The following is an 8,877-nucleotide window of genomic DNA, read 5'->3' on the forward strand; positions in this document are numbered from 1 at the left end:
TCTCTAGTCACTATCACCAAGTTACTAGAACTTCGTGATGAACTATAATATGCAAGGGATAAATGGAAACGATTCCCAAGCTCTTCGTGATGCTGAAATCGACGAAGGTAGAAATCAAGAAAAGCATCAAGTGTTGATGGTTGACAAGACCACTAAGTTTCAAGAAAAGGGCAAAGGGAAGAAGGGGAACTTCAAACAAGAACGGCAAGCAAGTTGCTACTCAAGTGAAGAAGCCCAAGTCTGTACCTAAGCCTGAGACTAAGTGCTTCTACTGCAAAGGGACTGGTCACTGGAAGCGGAACTACCCCAAGTATTTGGCGGATAAGAAGGATGGCTAGGTGAACAAAGGTATATTTGATATACAGATTATTGATGTGTATTTTACTAGTGTTCGTAGCAACCCCTCGGTATTTGATACGGGTTCAGTTGCTAAGAGTAGTAACTCGAAACGGGAGTTGCAGAATGAACAGAGACTAGTTAAGGGTGAAGTGACGATGTGTGTTGGAAGTGGTTCCAAGATTGATATGATCATCATCGCACGCTCCCTACACTTTCGGGATTAGTGTTGAACCTAAATAAGTGTTATTTGGTGTTTGCGTTGAGCATGAATATGATTTGATCATGTTTATGGCAATGCGGTTATTCATTTAAGTTAGAGAATAATTGTTGTTCTATTTACATGAATAAAACCTTCTATGGTCATACACCCAATGAAAATGGTTTGTTGGATCTCGATCGTAGTGATACACATATTCATAATATTGAAGCCAAAAAAATGCAAAGTTAATAATGATAGTGCAACTCATTTGTGGCACTGCCGTTTAGGTCATATTGGTGTAAAGCGCATGAAGAAACTCCATGCTGGTGGGATTTTGGAATCACTTGATTATGAATCACTTGATGCTTGCGAACCATGCCTTATGGGCAAGATGACTAAAGACTCCGTTCTCCGGAACAATGGAGCGAGCAGCTGACTTATTGGAAATAATACATACTGATGTATGCTATCTGATGATTGTTGAGGCTCGCGGCGGGTATCGTTATTTTCTGACCCTCACAGATGATTTGAGCAGATATGGGTATATCTACTTGATGAAACATAAGTCTGAAACATTTGAAAAGTTCATATAATTTCAGAGTGAAGTGGAAAATCATCGTAACAAGAAAATAAAGTTTCTACGATCTGATCGTGGAGGAGAATATTTGAGTTACGAGTTTGGTCCTCATTTGAAACAATGCGGAATAGTTTCGCAACTCACGCCACCTGGAACACCATAGCGTAATGGTGTGTCCGAACATCGTAACCGTACTTTATTAGATATGGTGCAATCTATGATGTCTCTTACCGATTTACCACTATTGTTTTGGGGTTATGCATTAGAGACACCTACATTCACGTTAAATAGGGCACCATCTAAATCCGTTGAGACGACACATTATGAACTTTGGTTTGGCAAGAAACCAAAAGTTGTTGTTTCTTAAAGTTTGGGGTTGCGATACTTATGTGAAAAAGTTTCATCCTGATAAGCTCAAACCCAAATCGAAAAATATGTCTTCATAGAATACCCAAAGGAGGCAGTTGGGTACACCTTCTATCACAGATCCAAAAGCAAGATATTCGTTGCTTATAATGGATCCTTTCTAGAGAAGGAGTATCTCTCGGAAGAAGTGAGTGGGAGGAAAGTAGAACTTTATGAGGTAACTGTACCTGCTCCCTTATTGGAAAGTAGTTCATCACAGAAATCTGTTCCTGTGACTCCTACACCAATTAGTGAGGAAGCTAATGATGATGATCATGTAACTTCAGATCAAGTTGCTACCGAACCTTGTAGGTCAACCAGAGTGAGATCCGCACCAGAGTGGTATGGTAATCCTGTTCTGGAGGTCATGTTACTTGACCATGACGAACCTACGAACTATGAGGAAGCGATGATGAGCCCAGATTCCGCAAAATGGCTTGAGGCCATGAAATCTGAGATGGGATCCATGTATGAGAACAAAGTATGGACTTTGACTGACTTGCCCGATGATTGGTGAGCCATTGAGATTAAATGGATCTTCAAGAGGAAGACGGACTCTGATAGTAGTGTTACTATCTACAAAGCTAGAATTGTCGCAAAAAGGTTTTCGACAAGTTCAAGGTGTTGACTACGATGAGAGTTTCTCACTCGTATCTATGCTTAAGTCTATCCGAATCATGTTAGCAATTGCTGCAATTTATGAAATCTGGCAAATGGATAAACAAAACTGCATTCCTTAATGGATTTATTAAAGAAGAGTTGTATATGATGCAACCAGAAGGTTTTTTCAATCCTAAAGGTGCTAACAAAATGTGCAAGCTCCAGCGATCTATCTATGGACTGGTGCAAGCATATCGGAGTCGGAATATACGCTTTGATGAGTTGATCAAAGCATATAGTTTTATACAGACTTGCGGTGAAGCCTGTATTTACAAGAAAGTGAGTGGAAGCACTACAACATTTCTGATAAGTATATGTGAATGACATATTGTTGATCGGAAATAATGTAGAATTATTCGGCAAAGCATAAAGGAGTGTTTAAAAGGAGTTTTTCAAAGAAAGACCTCGGTGAAGCTGCTTACATATTCAGCATCAAGATCTATAGAGATAGATCAAGACGCTTGATATGTTTTTTCAATGAGTACATACCTTGACAAGATTTTGAAGTAGTTCAAAATGGAACAGTCAAAGAAAGAGTTCTTTCCTGTGTTACAAGGTGTGAAATTGAGTAAGACTCAAAGCCCGACCACGGCAGAAGATAGAAAGAGAATGAAAGTCATTCCCTATGCATCAGCCATAGGTTCTATAAAGTATGCCATGCTGTGTACCAGATCCATTGTATACCCTACACTGATTTTGGCAAGGGAGTACAATAGTGATCTAGGAGTAGATCACTGGACAGCGGTCAAAATTATCCTTAGTGGAATAAGGATATGTTTCTCGATTATGGAGGTGACAAAAGGTCCGTCGTAAAGGGTTACGTCGATACAAGTTTTTGACACTGATCCAGATGACTCTAAGTCTCACCCTGGATACATATTGAAAGTGGGAGCAATTAGCTAAAGTAGCTTCGTGCAGAGTATTGTAGACATAGAAATTTGCAAAATACATACGGATCTGAATTTTGGCAGACCCGTCGACTAAGCTTCTCTCACAAGCAAAACATGATCACACCTTAGTACTCTTTGGGTGTTAATCACATAGAGATGTGAACTAGATTACTGACTTTAGTAAACCCTTTGAGTGTTGGTCACATAACGATGTGAACTATGGGTATTAATCATATGATGATGTGAACTCTTGATGTTAAATCACACGGCGATGTGATCTAGATTATTGACTCTAGTGCAAGTGGGAGACTGAAGGAAATATGCCCTAGAGGCAATAATAAAGTTATTATTTATTTCCTTATATCATGATAAATGTTTATTATTCATGCTAGAATTGTATTAACCGGAAACATAATACATGTGTGAATACATAGACAAACAGAGTGTCACTAGTATGCCTCTACTTGACTAGCTTGTTAATTAAAGATGGTTATGTTTCCTAACCATAGACATGAGTTGTCATTTGATTAACGGGATCACATCATTAGGAGAATGATGTGATTGACTTGACCCATTCCGTTAGCTTAGCACTCGATCGTTTAGTATGTTGCTATTGCTTTCTTCATGACTTATACATGTTCCTATGACTATGAGATTATGCAACTCCCGTTTACCGGAGGAACACTTTGTGTGCTACCAAACGTCACAACGTAACTGGGTGATTATAAAGGTGCTCTACAGGTGTCTCCGAAGATACTTGTTGGGTTGGCGTATTTCGAGATTAGGATTTGTCACTCTGATTGTCGGAGAGGTATCTCTGGGCCCACTCGGTAATGCACATCACTTAAGCCTTGCAAGCATTGCAACTAATGAGTTAGTTGCGGGATGATGTATTACGGAATGAGTAAAGAGACTTGCCGGTAACGAGATTGAACTAGGTATTGAGATACCGACGATCAAATCTCGGGCAAGTAACATATCGATGACAAAGGGAACAACGTATGTTGTTATGCAGTCTGACCGATAAAGATCTTCATAGAATATGTGGGAGCCAATATGAGCATCCAGGTTCCGCTATTGGTTATTGACCGGAGACGTGTACTCGGTCATGTCTACATAGTTCTCGAACCCATAGGGTCAGCACGCTTAACGTTTCAATGACAGTTATATTATGAGTTTATATGTTTTGATGTACCGAAGGTTGTTCGGAGTCCCGGATGTGATCACAGACATGACGAGGAGTCTCGAAATGGTCGAGACATGAAGATTGATATATTGGAAGCCTATATTTGGATATCGGAAGTGTTCCAGGTGAAATCGGGATTTTACCGGAGTACCGGAGGGGTTACCGGAACCCCCCCGGGGGTTACTGGGCCATAGTGGGGCTTAGTTGAGAAGAGGAGAGGCGGCCAGGGCAAGGGCCGCGTGCCCCTCCCCCTGTCCGAATAGGACAAGGAGAGGGGGGCGGCGCCCCCCCTTCCTTCTTCTCCTCCACCTCTTTCCCCCTCTTCTCCTAATCCTACAAGGAATAGGGAGGGAGTCCTACTCCTGGTGGGAGTAGGACTCCTCCTGGCGCTCCCCCTCCTGGCCGGCCGCACCTCCCCCCTTGCTCCTTCATATACGGGGGAAAGGGGGCACCCTAGAGACACAACAATTGATCGTTTGATCTTTTAGCCGTCTGCGGTGCCCCCCTCCACCATAGTCCACCTCGATAATACTGTAGCGGTGCTTAGGCGAAGCCCTGCGTCGGTAGAACTTCATCATCGTCACCACGCCGTCATGCTGATGAAACTCTCCCTCAACACTCGGCTGGATCGGAGTTCGAGGGACGTCATCGGGCTGAACGTGGGCTGAACTCGGAGGTGCCGTGCGTTCGGTACTTGATCGGTCGGATCGTGAAGACGTATGACTACATCAACCGTGTTGTGCTAACGTTCCGCTTTCGGTCTACGAGGGTACGTGGACAACAGTCTCCCCTCTCGTTGCTATGCATCACCATGATCTTGCGTGTGCGTAGGAAATATTTTGAAATTACTACGTTCTCCAACAATCCCCGGCGGCACCATCAGTGGTGTCATCCCCGACGCCACTAGAGGTTGTGTAGTCGGGATCGGTGTCTTCCGCGGCGTCCTCATAGCGGTGAGGTTCTTCCTCCATCTCCTGGGACAGCTCCCAGAATGACTTGCCCGAACCGCTGGCCTCATCGTTGTCGGCCATGTTCGCTCTAAATAGGAAACAAGGCTACTAGAGTTATTGGATGAGATCAAGGTAGTATCTATTCTTCTATCCTATATATTTTCACATTACAGGTTATAAACACCCCTTTATCCAAAAGATTGTTCCAAGTGCACTATTGCTATCCTACTAAGTGCACTATTGCAGGTTATATATTTTCTATCCTACTAAGTGCACTATTGCTAAACCTGACTCAACTTAAAGTAGCATTCATGATGAAAGGAAACATGAAACCATGCTTTCAGCAAACTCTCAAAAGAAATCAAAGAATGGCCAATACCGAGTATCATTTACTTTAGTTGTATATTAATACTCTGCTAATCAACATTGAAGGAGTTTGGACATTTTGTGTATAACAAACATTACTTTATTCATATAGCATGATGATGCTTTTACCCCTTGAACTGCAGCATAGACCATGCATTTAATCACTTTGCCACATACACAACAGACAAAGTACCCTAGGCAGTACTAGATACTAGCAAATATAAGGGCAAAAATCAAATCATTTGATCTACAGACTGCACATTAGCAGTCCAAGGCGCAAACAAACCAAAAAAGGTGAATAGACTTAACAAAGCAGCAAAAGGAGCAGGAACACAAGGCCATCAACAGTAGGTTGCAGATGACATTACACTACAGCTGACCAGCCTATCCAGATATCATTTTAAACACCACACCACAGGAGCTCCCCTGGGTCAAGTGGCCAGGTTACTACAATTTTTAGGAACTGTCAAAATTTACAGGAGATTACACATAACAGACAAAGCTGTGATCCTTTACTCCTATTTGACTACAGACAAGCACCAAACTACCATCATCAGAAGAATACATGGTGTTGTAGTAACAACAAATAGACCATATGCGCAGATATAAGCAATTTTGAACAATGCTCCCAGGTAAAAGCCATTCATGCTGATTAATTTTTGTTTCGGTTGAGAATCGGGCACCTTCTAGGTCAAGAAAATTGGGCATGACCTTTGCTAATTTTCTTGACCTAGGAGTACCCCATTCTCAACCGTAACAGAAATTAATCAACATTTCAGGAGAAAGGGGCAACTATTTGTCCCTGCAAACCACAGCATTGGAATAGTACCAAACTGGTTCATGTAATCCACTTAATATCAAAACAGTAGCTTAAAGGTTCAAGCTTTCGCCAGATCATTCAATAGAGCTACAATCCAGGCTTCTGTCAGCAGTTCAAACAAACTATAAACCAAGCAAGGGCTGACTACCACCAGGCAGCTAGTAGGAACAACTGCAGCTGGCACTACCACGCATAAGCACTAATAGATCCAATGATTGCAGTAGGTGCAGGCATATCATACACTTTCTTACCTTGTCCTGAAGTTGCAACCACCAGACCAGAGAGAAGTCGCTCCTCCTCTTCTTCCCTCAGCCCCAAATTCGCCTGCAATAACAACCACGATTCCGGTCAGGGTAAATTCATCACAGCATGTATGGATATTAACCACTGCACATCACATTCGCATCAGTACTTATACTTGCCACTGAAGGAGCCTCAGTTCAGTTCAGTTTGACACTCGGACAGTAGCAAAACTCAGGGGAAATGGTTCAGCATAATGCTCTCTAATCACACAACAGCGATGGCGGTTCTGAATCTGAGATACTTTGTGTCTCCGTGGAGATTGCTTTCCATGGGACACAGCTAGTTGCTGTTACTTGATAAACAACTGCATCTGGCTAACTGAAATATGGCACGCTCTGAACCTAAGCTACTCTGCTTCTTGGCGAACATGTGAACCTTCGTCCAGAAAAGGAAATCCCCTTTTCATCTATTTGATTCAAAGACCGGAACTTATGTTTGAGGAGTAAGCAGTAACTATAACATAACTGGATAAGAAATTGAGATTAAAAAAAACATAACTATAACAAAACAGAGCCAGAGCAGATACATTCTTGCACCACTTGACAGAATGCATTGGCAAGTGTATGCATCATACTGTCATTTCGCTATCACTATGAATGGCTAGTGCAAGAGTCAAGCAATGCTCGGCAGATCCGGCGTTTGCGGGCACGACGATGCGCACGGGCTAGCGCATTGGGGTCTACAGCGGTGAGTTCGGCCCCAACGAGCACGATGGCTACGGGCGCGGCAAGTCGAGAAGGAAGAGGGGAGAGGAGGCGGAGCTCACCGGGGAGGCACAAGGAGGCCCTGCGAGAGCTTAGTAGCAGTAGAGGTGGCCAGAGTTGAGGAAGACGGCGGCGACCCGAGGAAGAAGACAAGGTGGATCCGGTGCTGTGCGGCTCCTCGGCTCGCGCGCGTCGACGTAGAGGTAGCAGCGGATGCCGGTGGAGTGGTTGGACCAGTCGGAGGAGCACGGGGGAAGGTGGTCGCCGCGGTGGTGGGCGACGAACGGCGACGGAGGCGATCGGGCGCATGGATCTGGCGAGGGAGGGAGAGAGGCCAGAGGGAGAGGGGAGCAAGTGGGAGTGGATGGGGTTATTTTAGTCGGGGGAGGGTTAGCAATGGCACACCTTTTAGGCGTGCGCCATAAAAGTTGGTATACCAATGGCGCACTATTTAGGGGTGCGCCGTAAACACCGTGATAGCAATGGCGCACCTTCTCCTGGTGCGCCATTACTAACTCTTTTTTTGGATTTTTAGTTGCACGTAATAATTTTTTAGAAAATGACCATAAATTTTAAAATGTTACGATATAAGTAGTTATTACTAATTTTCAAATACTTGCGTTGCAAAACATTTGTGAATTGGTAAAACATTTGTGAATATGAAAAAATATCATCAAATTTGAAAAAATATTCATGAATTCAAAAAGTGCCCATGAAATTTAAAAATATTCATGAGTTCAAAAAATATCAACAAATTCAATACTTTTTGCGAGTTAGAAAAATGTTCGCATTTTCAATTTTTTTTGCAAATTTAAGCAGGAAAAGGAACACTGAAAAATAAAATACCAGAATAAACATAAATAAAAATTGGAATATCAATGGCACACCTTCTAGGGGTGCGCCATAAACACCGTGATAGCAATGGCGCACCTTCTCCTGGTGCGCCATTACTAACTTTTTTTATTTTACCAGAATAAATATAAATAAAAACAATTAAAATACCAGAAGAAAACACAAAGAAGCCCAAGGTGCCTGTAAATGATGATTTGCGACAAAACAAGAGGGAGAAGAACAAAAATTCCAAATCCAAGAAGAAGGTGGTCGATACTTCAACTTGGTGATGGAGAAGTTACAAAAGGAAGGTAAGTACAGACAACATTAATCCCCACTATTTTGAACAAAAAAGGTTACTGGATAGAGGACTAGAACAGAAGAAATGCCATTTCCATATGTCGAAATACAATCGAGAAATGAAGACTACAATTTAAATCATTGTGCAAAGATTTAGAATTAGATGACATGGTTGAAATCAAGTGATACATGTAATAATTTAGTTGCATGTAATAATTGAGCTTGCCACTGACACACACCCACGCGGCCGACACGTCGTGATTCGATCTTAGCTATCTTTTCACAATCTTCTTGCCCTTCTTTTTCGCAAATGGAGTTCTTCTCTTGAACGGACGTCCTTTAAGTAG

The sequence above is a fragment of the Triticum aestivum genome, chromosome 7D, assembly GCF_018294505.1.
Source record: "Triticum aestivum cultivar Chinese Spring chromosome 7D, IWGSC CS RefSeq v2.1, whole genome shotgun sequence".
Taxonomy (NCBI): domain Eukaryota; kingdom Viridiplantae; phylum Streptophyta; class Magnoliopsida; order Poales; family Poaceae; genus Triticum; species Triticum aestivum.